The following is a 23264-nucleotide window of genomic DNA, read 5'->3' on the forward strand; positions in this document are numbered from 1 at the left end:
TTGGTGAGAGCCCTATTCGGTGAGTTTTTTTTTTTAAATTATTGCGCGCCGTAGCCTAATTATCATTGCCGTTATAGGGTTAGGGGATAAGGGTTAGGGGATAGGGGTTAGGGGATAGGGGGTTGGGGGTTTTTGGGGTTGGGGTTTTTTGGGGTTGGGGGTTAGGGGGTTTTTGAGGTTGGGGTTTTTTGGGGTTGGGGGTTTGGGGTTGAGGGTTTTTGGGGTTGGGGGTTTTTGGGGGTTGGGGTTTGCGGTTTTGGGGTTAGGGGGTTGGGGGTTTTTGGGGTTGGAGGTTTTTGGGGTTTGGGTTTTTTGGGGGTTTGGGGTTTGCGGTTTGGAGGGTTTTTGGGGTTTTTTGGGGGTTTGGGTTTTTTTGGGGGTTTGGGGTTTTTTGGTTTTTTTTTGGGGGTTTGGGTTTTTGGGTTAGGGGATTTGGGGTTAAGGGTTTTAATTAGGCTACGGTACCCGATAATTTTCAAAAAAAAATTCAAAAAAATCACCGAATAGGGCTCTCACCGAAAAAGGCTCTCACCGAATCGGACTCACCGAATAGTAGCAGACCCGGAGAAGGATGATGTGTATTCTTAGGACCAGCAAAAGCAACAAATAAACAGATTTTGGACCAAATTATACCAAACATACGGTATCCTTAGAAACTAGAAATATCAAGAAGAATTTTCATATTTAGGCCACATAATGAGAGTGAGGAATCGAAAGCTATGGAGGAAGATAATTTATAGAGTGACCGAGAGTAAAAATTGACTAAAAATAGATTAAGCTCAATGTAACAGCTATTTGCTTGCTTTGCTACAGGTTTTAAAAGCTTAAAACAGGAGGTTCAGTCTAACAATTTAGTTGCAGGATACCTTGCAGTACATCAACCAGACCAAGAATTTTTTAAGGTATGAGTATAAACAAATATTTCTCTTTGTTGTATAGCATTTGTCTTTTATTTTGTTTGGAGTGGTTTATCTGAATCCAGACCTTTTGATGGGCATCAGTACTAAGGTTACCAAATAGGAAATTTGGCAATTAATATTGATAAAATCCAGTGAAGGTATAAGCTATATTTGCTTGATTACTCAAGCAAGATGTTTGACCTCAATATGTCTTCAGTCGTGTTGCAGGCCTCTAAGCTCCGGCGACTGGCTATGGTCGCCGAGAAGTCATTAAATGACTTCCAAAACTACTTTGCCTTTAGGCCATGTTTGGTTGCTAGCCTCCATAAACCAACATCTCTCCACCCCGTTGGTATTTGAAACTTTTTTCTCCATTTGCGTTCGTACAGTCTTTTATTACAAACAAGGCAATGTCTTATACACCGACAAAAAATATTACGGACAAAAGTTTTGCGAAAGTGTGAGCGTTGACCTATAGATAACACGAAGACTAGCTCTAGATCTACTTGGAAAGCAGTGCATTTAAATACAACTGCAGAATGCAGATATGTTCCAGGGCCTTGTTTGCATTGTTCTAACTTGAGTGAACGGAAGAACACAATATCAATGAGTTTTTAAAAACACGATTTTTGTAACAAACTTTGTATTTTGGCTGCCAGGCATGAAAATTTAGCCGCCATGCTTAGTCGTCACAAATATAAAGGAGCTAAGAGGCCTGTGTTGTTTATGTGAGGTACGTATCTTTTTGAAAAATACAAAGTCGCACATGCACAATGAATGTATGAAGGCTTGTGAAAAATGGTTAGTTCAGATGTATTTTTCTAAAAAAGTAAAAAGCATAAAACCAATAACATGAAATAGTCATGATGTCATGAATTGGAATCGACCAAAAAGATATGAAGAAAATAGGGGCCATAAGCAGGGAATGGAAAATGGAATGGTAGGTATATTTAGCAATGGAAGATTTGGATGATGGGATAAAAGACAGTCTTCCAGGCCTCGAAATTCATGGCAGACATGTCCGCCGTCACAGCATGTGATGTCCGATGGGAAGTACCATCTAGATCGGTCATATTTGTCCGCCGAGAAATAGTAACACAAGAACTAGCGATACAGATCGTCATTGCATAGCACGAACAATTGTTGTCAGAATATAATTTCCCGCGCATCCAGAAAATGTGAATACTGTATCCCTTAGCTTCCATTCAAGCAGGAAAACTTTCGATTTTTACGTTGCTTCAACGATAGATGACATTGAATGAGCGTAACAAAGGTGATTTCTTCGCTAAGAATCCATGGGAGTACCGGTAAACTAATCACGCGCAACAGTTCAAGTCTTACGTCACAATATCTTGCTTTGATCTCCGAGTAATATTGATAAGGCAAGGTTGGTTACAAATTAGATTATACGAGTAGGCTATTACAGCAAGATGCTGCAAAATTTGTTAAGTTTTGGTATTACAGTAAGAAAGAAAAGGCCCAAGAAAAATTCACTTTCGTTCGCTCACATGACATGCAAAAATAAACTTAAAGAAAGAAAGCCTATGAAACTTTGCACAGCAGAAAATAGTAGCGTTAGTGTAGAAGTTTTCCGACTCGTGCACAGAGCATTGTGATGCAAGAAGCCACATGATAGTCCGGGGCTGGTGAGGTTGACCTGTACTGAAATACTGAGTGGAACTTTTTAGTAGAAATAGTTAAAGGGGTCCTATAGGAACAATTTTAGAGATGTTGCCACCTTCCAAACCCTGGGCAACATCCCGATTTCGTTCGGTTTCGAAAGTCCGTAAAATCGGGAAAATTTGCCAGGGCAAAATTTGAAAAAAATCTCAATTGGTCCAAACATAGGCATGTTATATATCATTTTAAAGGATTTTTTGTCTAGATTAATAATATTGAGGTCTTAAAAGTCCTTTTCACTTTGATTTGGAGTTATTCACAAAAAACTCTGATCAGTTTATCACATTTTCTCCCATTAGTTCATTTTGTTGGCAAATTGTGTAAATATAGAACATGAAGACATGGTATTGCATTGTGAAGATCATTCTAAACTGCTATGGCATGTCTTTATCACCCTTGTTTGGAATATTTGCATTGAGTTTGTTTTCTCATTTTATTTCTTTTCGTTTTTTCAGAAAATAAAAAGTAATTTGTCAAAATAATAATATGCAGAGTATGGAATCCCTTTGTATGTTTCAAAGTATATTGGATTGTTCTGATACGCATAAGCTAGTGGAGGCACAATTGACATTGACACGTAAAGAAAAAGTAAAACAATGCAGCCAAAGAAGAGGTGATCACTTTCATGAAACATTGGATTCAAGCAATGCCTGATATTACCATCAAAACTGTTATCTTACTTATACATCAAACAATCATATCGGGAGATATCTGAAAAGGAAGAACAAAAATCAAGAAACATCATATGTGAAACGTAGCAAACGATCTTCACGTAAATTTTTTGATTTCAAGAAAAATTGTCTAATATGTGGGGAAGCATGTGACATTGAGAAAGATAAAAAGCACCCAGAAAGATGGGAAAAGAACAAAAGCTTCTTGTGCAGAACTGCCGATCGTGGAAAGGGAAAGCTATCATTTAAAGACGTACTTCTTCAAGTATGCTTAATATTGCATTTGAATTTTGTGTTGTCTGGAAAAAGTTTTGTTTTGTTGAGTTTCAAAACAAATCTTACTTTATACAAAGTCAATGAATTCCGAGTGTACTTTTTTCATTCTTTGGGATTTAGCCATGGTTCAATTAGAGATTAAAGAGTAGCATTTAGAGATTAGTATTAGACATTTGCATATTTAAAATTGGATAATATTTGTTTTAGCAATGCTTGGAATGTGGTGATGCAACTGGAGATTTAGTTAGAATCAGAATGGAAGGTGCATGTAGCGACTTGCATGCAGCAGAGACAAGGTATCAGTGTTACAATTATTAATGAGTTATTATAGTTTTTGAAATATAGTGATATCTACCAGCCTACAGCCTTTTTTGGTAGGTAGCACAGTGATCTTCTCTGAACTTTGTTTTTGTCTGTGTGGTGCAATATTCCTTCTTTATAACATGAAGCAACTGTCTTTAATTGCCCATTGTTTTGTTTATGTCATTTATACAGGTACCATGAAAAATGTTTAAAGTTATTCCAGAACCCCAAAGAGATCGCATCAGCAAAGCGTGATAATTCTATCAATTCACCAGAGATCTCTGCTTTCAAGTACGTTTCGAGGTCAACTAGAAACCTTCCAGAAAAATCATGGTCATCTTTGGAGCTTCACGAGATGTATAGGGCCCAAGGAGGGATAGAAGGAAACCGATCAAGATTTATCACTAAATTGAAGGATCACATGAATGAAGAAATCCATGGCTTTTCTTGTCCAGGAGTAGCAAGCATTATGATGTTGAAGCGAAAAGCGTCCCATTTCTGAAACCGACAACGATGACGCTGATTCGTCAATGAGTGTCCTTTCAAAGAAAATAAAGGAAGAGATTCGTAAGCTGCCACATTCCAAGAATGAATACAGTGTTATTGAACCCGAAAATCTCATGGATGAATGCAGCGAGACTCTGTTGACTTTCTTGTCAAATATATCTCCAACTTTCGAAAGAAGTTTACCTGCTGCTATGATTGGACATAATATAGTGACCGCTGTGGTAACAAAACGTTTCACAAAATTACAATTGGCACTTTCACTTCTAGCAAATGACAGGAAATTGATTGAACACTTGCATGAGTACGAGATCACATCTACATATCAAGAATTCAGAAGATTCAAAGTATCGGCAGAAGCATCAAGTGACAACAACGATAATGAAGTTAGGTCGAGAGATGGTCTTATCCAAATAATTGCAGACAACTTCGATGCACATATTCATTCCCAAAATGGCTTAATACAAACGCACAATATGGCAACAATCGTTGCCCAACCAACACCAAAATCTGAACCGTCGAAGACACCCATTCCGAGACTGAAACAAGAGAACTTAAAAAGTGTTGAACTAAAAGAAACTGAAATGATGTATTTCAAGGGGCAAAAGGACCCCCCTATGCCAGAATCATTTTGCAAATACCAAATACTGCCACTGAAGATATTGTGTCATCAAGCTTTGAGTTTGAATAGAAGTAGATGCGACGATCTTTCATTTATTAAGAAGTATCATGCATCAGAGTTATCTCCTGACTTCAATGGATATAATTGCAGACAGCTGCGAGAATCTGGCATCTCGTTGAAACGAAAATCCAAGGTAACTTTCTTACCACTCATCGATAAAACACCATCTGATCCCTCAACAATTTTGACTGTGATGCATGAGGCTGAAAGAATCACTGTTCAATCAGGGCAAGGATTTACTGTTTTCACATTGGATCAGCAACTTTACAAAGTAGCTTTAGATGTTATTCGGTCTAATGCTTTACGATGGAACCACATAATTCCAAGACTTGGTGGTATGCACTGGTTAATGAGCTTCATAGGATGTGTTGGAGTTCTAATGGAAAACAGTGGTCTTGTCCCTTGGTTACAATCTGCTTTTGCAAGTGTACCGAAAATGCTGACTGGTAAAAAGTTCCCTATGAACATGCGCGCACTACGTTTTGCTGTCATGGAATTGCTTAAGAGTTTCATAGATGATGTATATTCCTTTGAAGATCTGGAGAAAAGAATGGAATTTTTAGCACAGAAGAGTATGATTGCTGAGCATTGGATTAACAATCTGATACGGCCAGTTCTGCTTATGATGTTATTTGTACGAGCAGAACGAGAAGGAGAATTTCCCCTACAACCCTATGCCTGTCACCAAATGATTCCTTACTTCTTTGCTGCTGGACATATCAATTATGCAAGATTTGGGTTGTGTTATCTGCTGACAAGGTCAAGGTTACCACCAACAATCCTCGACCAGTTTTTGAAAGGAGAACATGTTCTGCGCCAAAGAGAAGGCATATGGAATGGTATTTGGTCTGACATGATGATTGAAACCTCCTACATGAAGTTCGGCAAAGGTCCTAATGGAATCATCGGAAAGACAACAAAGCAAAGAACCTTGCAAATCTGGGCCAAAAGTCAACACTCATGCAATAAAGTACTCCAATCTTTGGATGCCATCCGAGAGAATCAAGAATGTAGGCTACACTGCCAACCCACAAGGAAGAAAAAGAAGGAAGGATGAAAGCAGATCTTAGACAAGGTAAAGCTCCAAAACTTTCTTGAAACATGCCTCCATCCTCTCGATTTTTCAAACCATCCAGAAAGTGCTCTTTGCAACATTTATACTGGTCAGCTGTGTGGTACTAAAGTAAATGTCAATAAATCGGTGGAGATTGGTAAAAAACAAATGGCTTCATTCCAGAAATCATTACCTGATGGTTTTCGATCGACAATAAAGAAGGAAGTTGTTACAATGAAAGAAATAGGCAAATCTGGAACAAAGAACAAATCAGCAGAGGTATACAACACAAATATAATTTTCTCAAGAGTCATGTATTTGTTGTCTGCTGGTCGTATCCAGTTGGAGGATCTTTTCAAGTATAAACTTGCACCCGTTTCAACAGCACTATTCAAAGACACAGGAGAAGGCAGATACTCTACATCAAAATCTGTTTTAAAAAACACTTTGAGATTCGAAGTCTCTACAAGGAAAATTGTTCCTGATGCGATAGTAATTGATGGTTGTGCAATGGTTTACAGTGCAATTCATTGGCCTAAGGGAGGAAAGGTGAACGATTTCCTTGCAGGTGTTCGATGTTACATTTCTAAAAAGTTGGCGAAGTCAGATGTCTATCTAATCTATGATCGATACAAAGAATTCAGCATTAAATCTGACACCAGACAAGAGAGGTTGGATCAATTTCAATGTTCACATACACTAAACAAGTCAAGCCCATTGCCTTCAAAAGAAATCACCTTACGTGTCACTAAAACCAAAGTCCAACTTATTGAAATGGTTAAATAATGCTAAATAAATAATGCTTCTCCAAATAAATAAATAATGCTTCTCCAAATAATGCTTCTCCAAATAATGCTTCTCCATATAATCAAAATAATGCTTCTCCAAATCCCTCTTTTTCTTACGATTTTTTATAAAAAATCGTGAATTGTTAATTTAAATAACTTAAATTTAAAGTGATTAGAACTTTTAAGACCTCAATATTATTAATCTGGACAAAAAATCCTTTAAAATGATATATAACATGCCTATGTTTGGACCAATTGAGATTTTTTCCAAATTTTGTCTTGGCAGATTTTCCTGATTTTACGGACTTTCGAAACCGAACGAAATCGGGATGTTGCCCAGGGTTTGGAAGGTGGCAACATCTCTAAAATTGTTCCTATAGGACCCCTCTAAGTATTTCTACAAAAAAGTTCCACTCAGTATTCCAGTATAGGTTGACTTTAAAAACCCACTTTCAGCCCCGGACTATGACCTCGTTCGGTGGAAGTTAATCAGTTATGCGGCGTATTAAGCAGCTACAGGGCGCTTTCACTCGTTCAAGCGCACGTCGTTGGTCTGATGAAAGCCTTTCAGAGTGACATCGTGAAATTTTAAAAAGCCTTCTAAACCGTAGCTATAGTTCATAAATGGCGAAGAATTATCAAGATAAAGTGATTAAGCATGACGATCGACGCTAAAACTGGTGTGTCCGCCGTGAAATTTAATTTGTCCGCCGAGATAGCTGCTCAGACCGGACACGTTTGTCCACCATCAACAAAACTGAATTTCGAGGCCTGGTCTTCCATCATTCTATCCCAATTCTATCACTAACTTTCAAACATGCTATTTTAAAACATAAAAAAAGCGTAAATTAACTGGAGTAAAAATTGCCATTTGATTATTATTCTTAAACTAAAATAATTCGATTTTTGATTCGTATTAAACCAGTACGATGGTTGTTTGAGAAGTCAACAACATTCACAAACAAGTATCCTCATGAGTAGCATAGTTTCACTTCAGTCGTTCACTGTAAATGTACTACATCGTTTTTGAATCATTTGTATGAAAAGGTGAACAATCAATCAAACAGTATGAGAAACAATTACACTATGTGGTAGCAAGCAAAGCACTTTGAAAACCAAAGCGCTGTGATAATAACAGTAATTAATCAATCAAGTAAGTTGATTTTAGTATACAGTAGAAACTGGCCAACTTGACACCTGAAGGGGAATCGAAAAAACTGCCGAGTTGGGAGGAACATCGAGTTGAGCAAAACACAAATTTTTCACCCAAATAAGGCAAACCCTAGGTGTTTTTGCTTATTTCCATAACTGAGTTTGGAATGAGAATAATATGTTGTCACCATAAAAAGAACAGATGTCAAAGAAAATTGCGTTTGGAAAGCGAAAAATGATGGTGTGACTTTTTATTGATGAGCAGATTATCTCTTGTTATGGAAGACAATCAGCTGCTTGGATAGCCTAAGGACGCCAAACAGGTGATACGTGTGATAAACTTATCAGAAAGTTATCTTGTTTCTTATTTTTCCATTTTTATGTTTTGTAACGATATCGTACTTTCCATGCAACGTTAAGCATTTTGGTTTGATAAATCTTTCTGACATCAGGGATGGATCCAGCCTCTAATTTTTGGGGGGTGCTGCTAAATTCTATTTTCATTCAAGGAGGTCCATCGGTGTAGCACTGTCAAAATGTGTCTCTGCTGTATTTGGCATACTGATAAGCATTCATGTTGTTAATACAGATTACAGATGTTTTTTTTGTTTTTTTTTATATGTTTATCCTGCATTGCGGGAAAGCGGACTTGAGCGCTATGCATCGTTGTATGCCTTCCGACGTACACCTGACCCATGCTGCAGCAGATGGCAATGTCTGTTTCCGGCTGTCTACTCTACTTATGACTTAAATTTGGTACTACACATTACTCGAACTCGATCACTGGGTAGAGAAATTATCGTGAAGTTTCTTGCCCAGAGAAACAACAACAAGTGCGGGTGGCTGGAGTCGAACATGCAGGCTCTCGACTGCAAGCCCAACGCGCTAACCAGTCGGCCACTGCTGCCGGCCACTTTGTTTAATATTAATAAAGACCAGAAAACTGAGAAAGTGCGCATGAAAAATCGAGTCTTAAAAACAAGCATGAATAAAAAACACTTATGGTACCGGGTATAACAAAATTCAAGAACGCGATGAAATTTTGGAAAATATTCTAAAGTTTAAAAACATGAGCAGTATGTACAAAACACATGATTATTTCTATTGGTACACATTTCATAATCTACACAGCATCAATTCGTTACATGCTGATATAAAATGCTATCATCTATGAAAATATAAAGTAATATACTAGTTTGAAATTTTTTTGGGGGGTGCGTACCCCCCACTGGATTCATCCTTGCGTGACATGATCTAAAATTGTAACTTGCAGAAACTGTAGTTGTTCAATAAACGTAAACTGTTTGTTTACAACTAAGAAAATTGAAACTTGCAATTGTAAAGCTTCGAAAAGTTGAAACAAAGAGTCAATCTGTTCACATGATGCTTAGTTGGATGATAAAAATCCCAAATCAATAGGCCTAGAGGACCAACTGCTCAGGATAATAACCAGTCATAAACTGATTACTGAAGCTAATCAGAAATAATATGCTATTTTTCTACTCCGTACAACCAAGGCTGAATAGTTCGTCACAGTCTTATCCCCTAAACGAGTAACAAAGAGTTCAGTTCAGTTGTTTTTTATTTCTGACCATCATATCAAAAACACTACAAGGTCGAGAAAAAGGTAGAAGCGACAAAACGCAAACGTTAAAACGTGCTTGTGACCGAAGTAAGTTATTGAGTTGAAAAAAAATTGGCAAGGTCACAACACCTTCAGAAAAATTTAAGATATAAAGGGAAAATAAAATGTTACAAATAAAAAAAATAAACAACCTATATTTAGGCTAGGCTATAGCTTTATTAGCCCAATTAGCTTTGTCTGATATATTTAAGATTTGTATGGATAGTTGCTATGAAGATCGGCCATGGTGCGTTATCAAAAGTGCTGACTGCTGATGGTCATGAGGGGAACACGACTTGATGCGTTTAGCTCATAGCAAAGAAGAGCAAGGCAGGCAAAGAAAACCCAACAAAGAAATCCTACCACGGGCAAAGCCATTTCAAGCGCAACGCACCAGGCCTTGTACGACTCACACAATAGATAGGTTATAACTTGACATGAAAACAATGACTAAAACAAACTAGCAAAAACAACATTATCATCTTGCGGAAATTCAATTATACTAGGGTTCAATCTTAACGCTAGTCCGCTAGCCAATGGCTAGTGAAAATTTGCACGGACTAGTAGAAATGTTGCAGTACTAGTCCGATTGGCTAGTGAAAATATTCGCCGGTGAAAAGTTTTGGTTTACAAAATGGCGATTGGCGACGTCACTCTGAAATACTGCAAAAATTTGCTTGCCAGAGGCGAAATTGCACGAAGAAGGCTGCAAAGTCGGTCAACTGAGCACGTGACTACTTTTTTCTCGCAACTTTGCTAGACACGACACGTGGTAGTAGTGAGCACGCCAGCATCCCATGAACATTTTTACAAACAATATTTTATTTGACTTTTATTTCGTTTTTCCCTTTTCTTTGGATTGCTACCTTGTCGTAGTTGAAGAGCTCGTGTGCCTCCGTGACCTAAAGAGTTATGCTGACCCAACAAGCCAGACAGGTCTGACGGTAGAGGCCTAACCAAACGCAATCCATCTAATAGTCCACTTCTTTTGACATTGAACGAATATTATGTATTGTACCACCCTGGCGAGTGGCGTGTCATCTCGTACTACTGATGCACACAATGTAATATTAAAACATAAATAAATATTAAGCACACCGCATGCCTCATTTATTTTTTAAAATTGCATTGTTTGCGTCTGTAGTACGAGAAGGTGTTTTTGTACGTATTGTTGCTCTCTTGTGCGGACTGAAATCTGAAAGCCTTTAGTTTAGTTAGTTTCAGTCTAAGCCAAAACACTTACGTCATCAGACAAGTAAAAAGTCAGTAAACTGGTCGGACTAGTGAAAAGTCGTGCGGGCTAGTGAAAACGGGGAGCAACTAGTCTGGTGGGCTAGTGAAAAAAAAAGTTAAGATCGACCCCTGTATACCCAGAGAAGTTATGTCTTGAAGATATCAAACTTTGGGTGGTAATTAGCCAAACAAAGCAGAAGAGGCCAGCCAATGCTGCCACAGCAAATTCAGAAAAAGCACAAGATTTTTCATAGAAAAGCACAAGATTTGGATACAAAAGCACAAGACTGCAAAATTGAACCTTTGTAACCTATTTTCCGACAATTTGAAGAATAACATGACTCTGAAATCATCAGTTTAAAGAAGATACATGCTTACTAATCCCTGTTCTCTTTTTAAACGCAATTATGTAATAAGTAGACGAAGAAGTAAAGTACCGTAAATTATGCAATATTATTAGTTCTATCTATAAAAAAAGATTTACACTTTACGTATTAAATAAGGGTACACAATCAATCAGTTTTGTCTTCTTGTATCCAACTTTTAAAGTCAGGATCATTCAACCATTGACGATTAAAAGGCTGTTTTACAGTATATATATATACCACTTTTTTTTTTTGGAAGTTGGTGAATGATTGTCATTATTTGGTGCTGATGTATTCTTTTCGCTGCTTTTGTTATCTAGCAACACAACCTCTGAGTCTGACGACGAGCACATACCGTAGCCTACTCTCTTCAGACCAATTTTTTAGCTAATCTTGTAAGGCTTTATAACTCAATGTGTAAAATTGGTCAATAGCATGCCCTAAGTGCCAGAAACGCAGATAGTCCAAAACCAGTCCTTAATTATCTACAAAACTCCACTGGTAACAACGATTAATTTGATTTTGTTCAAAAAACACAAGATTTAGCCAAAAATCGATCGGAAAGCACAAGAACACAAGATCAAAAGTGAAAACACAAGATCTTGTGCTAACACAAGCTGTGGCACCACTGAGGCCAGAGATTCAGCGAGTCAAATATTTATTTCTTTCCAAAGGACGGTTTCCGAATCCGATTGCGGAACAAAAAAAACGGAAAAAAAAAACTGATACTGAAGGTTGCAAACAAGTTGCTGCCTTCTCTTTAGCAATGGCTAATACCGTTACGTTCATTCGATAAATGGGAAAGTAAAAGCAGAAAAATGTGAATTCGTGACTTGCATTCAGAATGATCGTTTTTTCAATAAATCAATAAAAATAAAATAGCAGCAGTAAAACAATTTATATGTTTTTTCACCGGATTTCGCATGGTATGGGTCTAGTTATTATTGCCTCAAAATAAACCATTCGACTTGCGGTAGTTCAATTAAATTTTAATTTTTGCTATATGGCGCAAACATGTACAGAAAGGCAAAGCAAACATACATTTTTGACACCATCAAAAGGAAAAGATAGCAAAGCCTAAAGGTTTAAAATATACATCGATAAAACAGTGATACCACTATCTTAAATGGTAGTCACCAAACCTAGAAGAGAGATAGAAAAAAATAAACTTTTTTTGTGAAAATAATCCTATTAAAACTTGCAAGTGCAAGAGCGATTTAAACTTTATTCCACAAAAAAAAAAATACAAGACTTTACTACTTTCTCTTTTCTTCACTATTTTTCAACCTCAACCAACATTTCATTGTGGCCACCGTGTTATCTGTTGGAAATTTAAAGCATAAATAAGTTAACTGTTTTGATTTTTTACCGATATGCCGCACAAAGCAATGCGCGTCTCCGATTTCGAAGGTTTGCTGTCGATTACACACACTGAAACACTAATCTGCACTAATGTTGATTTTCCACTATTTTCTGGGCTTCTCCAATACTGTGAATATTAATGTGAGACTATGATTGTGTATAATTTACAAGGTTGCGAAAATAGTCGAGCTCAATGGATGATAAGAAGCGAAGAAAGATACCGAGTCATCTAATATTTAAAACTGTTTTCAAAGTATTAATAATAAGCATAGGAATCCCAATTATCATTCATCAAATATCCAGAAATGAAGCATTTTTGGTTTAATCACATCTTAAATTTATTAAAATTTTGCATTTTGTGCACTGACGCGGTGATCTATTAATTTTCTTGTCCACTGCACCAGAGCCACTATAGGCCAAAATGTATAGCCTATAATGGCTCTGACTGAACGTCAAAGTTTTAACAAATATACGTATACAGTTTATTACCGGTTCCCAAAGATTTAAACTTTATTGTACTTCCACCCTGTTCGTTAAATATTCTCATTGACCTCGTCCATGCCTTCTTAGCAATCATCTTTCTTCTTCTCGTCGAAGGTTGGAGGCAATGAAGCGCTAAGTTTCTTTGCTGTGAATTTTTTTATTGCAGTTTCGTTATCAAGTCCTGGCCAGTTTTTAATATCGGTACCGGTAGTCAAATTATCGGTGGTCGACCTACCCCTATTACCTTTTCCATTCATTTTCCGTTCTCGCAGCCAAGTTGTCTTTGAATAGAATTATTGCTAATCAAATGGCCAGAACAATTCAATTTTCTTGTTTTAATTGTTTATAGAATTTTCATGTTGGCTTTCATCGCAAATAGTGGCCTACATTGTCGTTTATAATTTTATCCTTAAACAAAATACGTATATGCATTCTCATATAGCTAAATGAATTAATTCCGACTGAAATTAAATCAGAAAAAAAAATCGATTGGAGCCATAATAAAAATGTAGTTTTGTTATAAAAAGTTTCAAAGCTGTTGACAAAGTGGTTTTCAAATTTTTATTACTTGAGACAATTTTTTCAATGACGAACAACAAACAAATTAAACGACGTTTCTTTTCGCAATTTGGATCAAATAAAAAAAAAAAAATTCATTTTCATCTTTCTTAGCCTGTGGTAGCCCACTGCTGAGCGAAGTTTTTCCGTTTTTTTGCGAATCCACAGTAGGTCTATATTGTTTGTTTGTTTTTCATATCTTTACCCTGCATTGCGGGAAAGCGGACTTGAGCGCTATGCATCGGTGTACGCCTTCCGACGTACACCTAACCCACGTTGCAGCCGACGGCAATGTCTGTTTCCGGTTGTTTTACTCTACTTATTACTGAAATTTGGTACTACCCATTACTCGAAGTCGATCACTGGGTAGAGGCAATTATCGTAAAGTTTCTTGCCCAGAGAAACAACAGCAAGTGCGGTGGCTGGAGTCGAACTTGCAGGCTCTCGACTGCGAGCCCAACGCGCTAACCACTCGGCCACTGTGTGTTTTTGCCCAGGCTACCAGTTTGTTGTTCCACATTATGATTATCACACAACTGATTGTCCTGCTGTGGTATCATGCACGTTATAACGTCCGCATTTTGTCGCTTCTACCTTTTTCTAGACCTCTGCTATGTTTGTCTTATATTGTTTTTTTGTTGTGATGGTCAGAAATAAAAACAAACTGAACAGAACTTTCTTTGTCAATTTCGTCTCTGCATTTCATTTTTGGCTTTCCTCGTTTTTAATTATTCTGCCAATATTGTAGCATTTTTACTTCAATAAGCAAAAATTGTACATTTTTTTTGAAGTGTTCAACATTCTTGTTTTGAACTTCGAGCTTTTATCGCCCAGAACAATTCTTTCGTGGGGGGCGTGGCCAACTGTTCAACGTTTGACTTGAATTCGCTATGTACCGCCACCTTGTGTATAATTTTTGTCTTTGACTTTATGGTTTGGTTGGTCCTGTGATGCAATTCGGAATTCGGGTAAACCTAACTAACTTCTGAAGTCAGCGTTCACCGGTTATGCATTTGGTTTAACTCCTTCTTTTTGACTGTAATTTGGTATGATGTAGGTTATGTTTAAAGAAGGTTGTTGTGTTATGGTTTAAGTGGAATCAAATGACGATATTGTAGTCAGATTTAAGGACTCTGCAAGCTTAGCTGATTGGTTTGCAACTGAAATTATTTTGCATAATCTTTGCTTTAAAATAAGCTAGATTAGCTTTTTAATAAATTTATTGCAGCAATAAATAAGAGCAAATATCTCTGACTTCACTGATAATTCTTTGCTCAAAAAATCACTTCCTTCAAATGTTTAAATAGCCTAATACCGTACGGTATATTGCGTAACTTTGATTCTTCTCCCAAAGAAAGGTTGTTTGTTTCAGACACTTCTTTTTTCACTATTAGCAGCTTTGGCATTGTGCGCATGACTATATCCAATCCCAATTAGAGCTTCATCAATATAAAGTGAAACACCCAAAGTAAGAACAACGTAGATATAAAATTTTTGTATGGAACAGCTATAAAACTATATGGAACTGCATAACATCGCTAATATTGCAACATCCTTTAACGTACCTACCATGTTTGTTTACGGGAGCAGCTGAATGAAGGATCAAATGGTCTAATGCTGCTCCTGGCTAATCAGATTGAACTGTTCAACACTGAACAAGTGTTCCTCTACGTTTATGAAAGTTTGTACCGTATGTCAATTCAATTTATTTTTCTTTGCTGGCGCGAACATGTAGAGAACGATAAAGTAATCACACAAATTTTACACCAACAAAAGGAGAAGATGACAAAACCAAAAGGTTTAAAATATGCATCAATAAAACTGTTTGAAAAACATAATCTTAAAAATGCACAGCCACCAAACCTAGAAAAGAAAGCGAAAAAAGAAAACTTTTATTTCGTCGATAATAAGATGTGATGTAAGCTATTGTGATGTAAGCTTGTTGTGTACCGTATTACACCATTATAAAATCTGATCGGCAAATAAAAATAATTCTGTTTTAATTGTGATTTGTGAAGAAGTTGTTTGTTGCAAAAAATTAAAAATTATTGCTTTTCTACTGGTATTGCATAGAAGTAAAAATGTTTTTGTGATGCATGATGGTTAAATCTGTAATATGTTGCAACAAAATATAATGCTTACAATGAAGCCAATCAAATTATTTTTTAGGTCAATTTCAGGTATTAAAACTTGTTGTTTTTTTCGGCAGCCATCATGGCCTACTGGGAGCTACTTCTCGGCAGCCAAATCTGCGTGCTTGGAGGCTAAAAAACAAAATAAAAATGATAGCATAAGTAAACAGAATTAAACTTGCAACAATGCTACAATAATCAGTTAGCGTTGTTGAAGTCTGGGTGACGTCCTGCAATAGATGCGTTGTTCCACGCAATAACTGCTTTGTTGGGATTGTAATCTGGTACGGCGGGACCATCTAACGACACTCGCAGGAGTGCTTTCAATGTTGCTGATTTTAAAGAAGTGCGCCAGGCATCTAGACTTCTTTATAGCAACAAAAAACAACGTTTGACATATCCAGACGGTAAAATTTTTCAATTATAAAGACTTGTGTTTTCTAATTTTTAACAACAATTCGATGTCAGACAACATTGATTCGACATAAAAATGACAATATTGTCAGTTGGTGAAATTAGCACTCTTCGTTAACACTTTGTTAAAATAAATGTCGGGAATTACAAACAAGACTTACAGCTGGTGATCGCAGCTGGATATATTCCATACAATAGCAAAAATGTTTCACAATACAACAGTGGTGATTATGACGCGCTGACTAATTCTGCATCATTCTTTGATACTACATATTTTGTACAGTTAATCCACGATTATTCTATTGTGAAGTTAAATAATTATCAAGAAACCGGCAGCCAAACTTGGCCAACTGAAGAGGCAACGCCAGCTGCTTTAAAGCTTGCAATTTTGTTTATCAGTTGATCAAAATAAACTGGTTTAACTCCATGATATCTACGTATGTGATGTCGTGATGATTCATTACAATGAAACTTTTTGCTCTTTTTTGGTTCTGTCAATTTGCAAGTGATGTTGAGCATTGACATTTGACAACCTTTGATTAGATAACAGTATTTTTTTAGTGTCTCAAGGTGTTGGATCAAAATAGTTTTGCAGCATTACAAGCCTGATGTATGGCAGATTCTAAACATGACTTGTTGAGTAATATGTAAAACTCATGATAGTTGATACAGCATAACAGGTGCTAGAATAGGTCATATTAATAATAACAGAAAGCATTAATGCAAATTGACATACAAACGCAAGTGAAAAAAAAACAACTTTGCAATACAATTGTAGATGGAGAAAAAAGTTTCAATTACCAACAGAGTAGAGAAATGGTGGAATGTGGAAGCCGGCGACTAAACATGATTTACCAGCGCAGTAGTTGTGGAAGCCATTTAACGACTTCTTGGTAGCTACCGGGAGCTTACAGACCTGTAACATTTATCTATTAGAGTGGGAGCCAGGTCGATTTATTTGACTGTCTGGGTCAGTAAGGTTTGACAAGTGTTTCTAGACTGAAATTTTGTGTAGATTTCAAAAATAAACCTCTTACTTGCACTAGCCTGACCGTTTTTGTTATTTTTAAGCATTTTCCGAGATGATACCTGTCAATATCGCTATATCCGTTACGGTGCACCATTTGCCCCCCAACCTTTAGCAAAAAGCCTGAACTTTTTTTGCTTATGAGGTTATCTTAGAAAACAACTTTTGCAAAGTTTCATTTTGATTGGACAAAGTTTAACCCCCCCACCCGGCCATTTTCTAAGGGGACTAACGGCATTTTCTTCACATTATCGCCACTAGATGGAGCTGCTTACAAGATGCAACTGCATATTTACTTTGGAAACATACCCCTCTTCATTCTGCATAATTAAAAAAAAAAAGTATCTGAATTGGCCAATGGGAAGCAGAAATATGGGCAGTTTTGTACTCTTCCCTAGTGCAATACTGCCTCTAGTGGCCAAAACATAACAACAATTATCTCCTTAAATGTTCATCCAATTGAAGCAAAACTGGTGTCTAACCCCCCATTTTCAAGGGTGGTGAGTTCATTATTGCTGCTAGTTTTAAAGATTCTAGCCACTAGGTAGCAGAAAACTTGCTTTTCATAAGTTTAAGCTAACATAACCGCTTGGACTTGACTTCAAATATGCAAAGTTTCAACAAATGCAACTCATTGAGATGTATATCATTGAAAACAAACAAAGAAAGAACAGTGCAACATCTATTGTAATTGTGATAGATATTGTACATGCTCAATAACCTTACACGACTTTCACCTCATAAAGGTCACACAGGTAATGAAACAGTGAACTCGCAATTAGATTGTCAGATACCATGACGCTGAATCTATTTTCCTATTTCTTTGGTTTAGTATGTTTTTTCGGGAACTCTCTACTATTTGTAAAATGTTTTGGTATCGTTCTTCCTTGAGAGCAGTCCCATGAATATCCTGGACCAGTTTGACTCCTCACTCTGCTGTGTTATTAACGGGTCTGCTACTATTCGGTGAGTCCGATTCGGTGAGTCCGATTCGGTGAGTCTGATTCGGTGAGTTCCTAACCTCTAACCCCTAACCCTAACCCCTAACCCTAAAACGGCAATAATAATTAGGCTACGGTACACGATAATTTAAAAAAAAAATTGAAAAAATCCCTCGTTAAGGGATCGGACTCACCGAATCGGACTCACCGAATCGGACTCACCGAAACGGGCCATTCCGGTCATTAACTACACTGATGTTATTCACAATTGTTTTTGCAATTTTGTAAGTCTCATTGTCATCCCAGCTTTCGATAGGTTCACTTAAAAATGCTGGGTCAATTTTCAAGATTTTAAAAAAATGACCAAGAGTCTTCTCCAAGATAGTCGTGGAGATCCCTGGATGTGTCTGCTGGGAGTTCAGGGAAACAAGGTTTTCCAAATCCAGAACCAAACCTTTCTGTGCACACACCGTCATTTTTAACTAAGATCATTTTTGTGCCATCAGTTCTTTGGTTGAAGTTTTCACACTCTGACTGAAAAAAGCCAACGGTACAAGCTCTTCTGTCAGATACCACATATAACTTACTTTCCAAAACTTTTCAGAGCTACACCCGCAATGGCACCATCAATTGCATGATAATTAAGGAAGGAGTGAATGAACAGTTGGTCATTTTTTGGAGCAGTTGATGGTTCAGGAGCAGTTAGCTACCACGGGATATAACAAAATACAACAAATTTCACAAAGCGGCGAAGTTTCAACAATTTTCTTCTGCTGTGTTGCATGCAGTCATCGATACAGCAGATGGTGATATGTCAAAAGTAACCTTAAGTTACACTACCACTGAGAGATATCGGGTTGAATCAGTTAAAACAATCTCTAAAAGGATTGCAGGAAATTGGAAACCTCCATCAGTTGCCAACATCCATTGGGATGGTAAGCTTACGGATAAGTATCTATATGTAGGCCTATATGGATAATATGATATAGTGTTGGGCAATATATCGAATTTACTATACGATATCTTTTCTATATCGATATTTATTTCAATATCGTTCGATATTTTAACTGTTACAGCCCTAACTCGTTACTGAAAACCCCTACAACAACGTTGCCGATGCCAAACGGCAAAAGTTGAAATTGCCTCGGCAATTGCTGTGAACGTTTATTACGAAAAAAATTGTACCAAAACATGTGAAACGAGAAGCGAAAAATATACTAGAGTAGCCTAGTCTATCACGACCACACTGTTTGATTTGTTATGATGTAATAATACCAAAAGTAGCGATAAAGCGAACAACGCGATACGCACGCTGTTACTGTAATTCACGTTGAATAACTCACGGAGGGGAAAAGTAAGTAAAGCTAATTTTGGGTTGATTTAACGTTCTGTCAGCACAAATCGATTTAATTTTCCCGTGGGTTATATTGCGTAACAACAATGCCCAACAAGAAATTTACGTTTGTTTTACATTAATTCGACATCTAACGACGTTGAATTATCATAAAATAACGTTAAGTGCTCAACCAAGTACCGGTAACAAATTAATAGCTCCCTGCGAGAAGATTGCCTCGATTTATGTTGCACTAGCATAATTTCGGCACAATTGGGATACTGCCAACACCACAAAGTCTGTTTGATGAAGAACTATCTGTCAGAATCGGAATCATCAGATGCTGTATCGGAGGATGAGGTCGTGTCGATACTGGAATCAGACACATCAAGAGGCTCATCGCTTGGCTGTAAATCTACACTGTTTCGCCGTTCGCAATGAAGCGTCCAGGTTTTGCCGCTTTCGTGCTTTGATACCCATCTACAGTCTACACGCCTCTTTCGCAGAGCTCCATCAGGGTGTTGACTAAGGATCAAATCTATGGCTGTGGCATAACGACTGGGAGGAACGTCTAACCCTAACCTTACAAGCGCTCGTTTAAATTCGGCATTTTTATTGCCGACGCTGATGCGGCATTCATGCATCTGCGTCAGCAATCATCTCGGCAATTTACGGCACTTATTTCAAAGACTGAGAAACTCTATTCTTAATTAGAACAAAATTATCGAAAAGTATAGAAATATCGAGTATTTTTTCAAATATCGTATCGTTTTGTTTTTTTCAATATCGCCCAACACTAATATGATAATATGGATAAGCTTATGGATCAGAAGGGAATGAGAAAATAGAAAGACTGCCAATCCTTTTGTTTGGAGCTGGAGGTACAAAGTTGCTAGGGGTACCAGCTAACCCGCACAAATCTTCTGACCCCGTAGGTGAGCTCATTGCAAAAGCATCCAATGAGCTCATAAAGGTATGGGACTGTAAAAGTTTGTCTGGAATGGTGTTTGACACCACTAGCTCTAACACTGGAGCTAAAACAGCTGCATGTGAAGCTTTGTAAAAGATTATTTCAAAACCTTTGCTTTGGTTTGCATGTCGTCACCATATTGGTGAGATTGTGTTGACCCATGTTTGAGACACTTTACAAATTTAACCATCAAAGAGTCCTGAAATTACTATTTTTCAAAGGTTTAAGAAATGTTTCTCTGCCATTCCGGTAGCAGACAAAAACTTTGACGTTTTTGATACTTCACATGAGTTAGCTGAAAAAAGAGAAGAAATTGTTAAAATATGTAACAGACTTCTTGAACACCCAGTTAGCAGAGGAGACTACAAGGAGTTGGTTCTATTAACTCTTCTTTACCTTGGTGATGATAACACAAAAAAAACTTTTAAATCATTTAACAGACCTGGTGCTTTGCACAAAGCGCGGTGGATGTCTAAGCTCTTATACGCTACAAAGCTGGACTTATTGGGATCCAAAATATGTGATAATATGAAAGGTAAGTGACCTTCAACATTAAGAAATTGTGCATTTTTGCTTCTAGGTCATATTCACCATGCTGAATAGACCCGAAAGGTCGAAACAGCACTGTCCAGTGTCCATGGTTAATTAAGAAATTGTTTAATTAGATAAACAACACCAAACGAACATTAAATCAGCACAGACAAGAAATTGTAACAACCTAACCCTTTATGCAAATTTATCTGTGTATTAGACTAACGTTTGATACGGTAGCCTACTGCAAGCATATTCTTATGAATAAATGATGTTATTGTTCAGGAAAAATCTTTGGAAGAGGTCATTGTTGAAAATTCGCCGCTTTGTGAAATTTGTTGTATTTTGTTATATCCCGTGGTGGCTAACTGCTTCTGAACCATCAACTGCTCCAAAAAATGACCAACTGTTCATTCACTCCTTCCTTAATTATCATGCAATTGATGGTGCCATTGCGGATGTAGCTCTGAAAAGTTTTGGAAAACTTATGTGGTATCTGACAGAAGAGCTTATATCGTTGGCTTTTTCAGTCAGAGTGTGAAAACTTCAACCAAAGAACTGATGGCACAAAAAAATAATCTTAGTTAAAAATGACGGTGTGTGCACAAGAAGGTTTGGTTCTGGATTTGGAAAACCTTGTTTCCCTGAACTCCCAGTAGACACATCCAGGGATCTCCAGGACTATATTGGAGAAGACTCTTGGTCATTTTTTAAAACCTTGAAAATTGACCCAGCATTTTTAAGTGAACCTATCGAAAGCTGGGATGACAATGAGACTTACAAAATTGCAAAAACAACTGTGAATAACATCAGTGTAGTTAATGACACAGCAGAGCGAGGAGTCAAACTGGTCCAGGATTTTCATGGGACTGCTCTCAAGGAAGAACGATACCAAAACATTTTACAAATAGTAGAGAGTTCCCGAAAAAAATTACCAAACCAAAGAAATAGGAAAATAGATTCAGCGTCATGGTATCTGACAATCTAATTGCGAGTTTACTGTTTCATTACCTGTGTGACCTTTATGAGGTGAAATTCGTGTAAGGTTATTGCTGTACAATATTTATCACATTTACAATAGATGTTGCACTGTTCTTTCTTTGTTTGTTTTCAATGATATACATCTCAATGAGTTGCATTTGTTGAAACTTTGCATATTTGAAGTCAAGTCCAAGCGGTTACGTTAGCTTAAACTTATGAAAAGCAGCTTTTCTGCTACCTAGTGGCTAAAATCTTTAAAACTAGCAGCAAAAATGAACTCACCACCCTTGAAAATGGGGGGTTAGACACCAGTTTTGCTTCAATTGGATGAACATTTAAGGAGATAATTGTTGTTATGTTTTGGCCACTAGAGGCAGTATTGCACTAGGGAAGAGTACAAAACTGCCCATATTTCTGCTTCCCATTGGCCAATTCAGATAATTTTTTTTTTTAATTATGCAGAATGAAGAGGGGTATGTTTCCAAAGTAAATATGCAGTTGCATCTTGTAAGCAGCTCCATCTAGTGGCGATAATGTGAAGAAAATGCCGTTAGTCCCCTTAGAAAATGGCCGGGTGGGGGGGTTAAACTTTGTCCAATCAAAATGAAACTTTGCAAAAGTTGTTTTCTAAGATAACCTCATAAGCAAAAAAAGTTCAGGCTTTTTGCTAAAGGTTGGGGGGCAAATGGTGCACCGTAACGGATATAGCAATATTGACAGGTATCATCTCGGAAAATGCTTAATATAACAAAAACGGTCAGGCTAGTGCAAGCAAGAGGTTTATTTTTGAAATCTACACAAAATTTCAGTCAGGGTTGGTTGATTTAAATCAAATGATTTAAATCATGATTTAAATCAAATAATAAAAATCAAAAAAATCAATTAAAAATATCAAATGATTTTTTATTTGCTAAAATAAAAATAAATACATCAACAAACGTTTCACTGCTTCTCTGTAATACAAAAGTTATATTTAAATACTTAAGGCTATAGGCTATGCATGTTTTGAAAGGCAACTTAGTTTACTTGGCAGTTCACAAACAGTGTTGTTCACTAAACATAGTTTTTGAGCGAGTTTTTTCCACTTTTGGTCTGGTTCAATCAGAAGTTCGAAATCGATTGGGCACTGCAAAAGCTGGCGAGCTTGTATTTATGTACAAACTTCTCAATGCAAAATAAAATGCAATTTTGTGTCATCTGAACTTTTATTGTTTTGGTATGGTACGTCGGTAACATAATTAGATTACACAGTTAAACTTTCTTTGCAAAAAGTCTGGTTGTAGGCTATGCATCAGTTGAGC

Source organism: Aplidium turbinatum, chromosome 15 (genome assembly GCF_918807975.1).
Source record: "Aplidium turbinatum chromosome 15, kaAplTurb1.1, whole genome shotgun sequence".
In the NCBI taxonomy this organism is placed as follows: domain Eukaryota; kingdom Metazoa; phylum Chordata; class Ascidiacea; order Aplousobranchia; family Polyclinidae; genus Aplidium; species Aplidium turbinatum.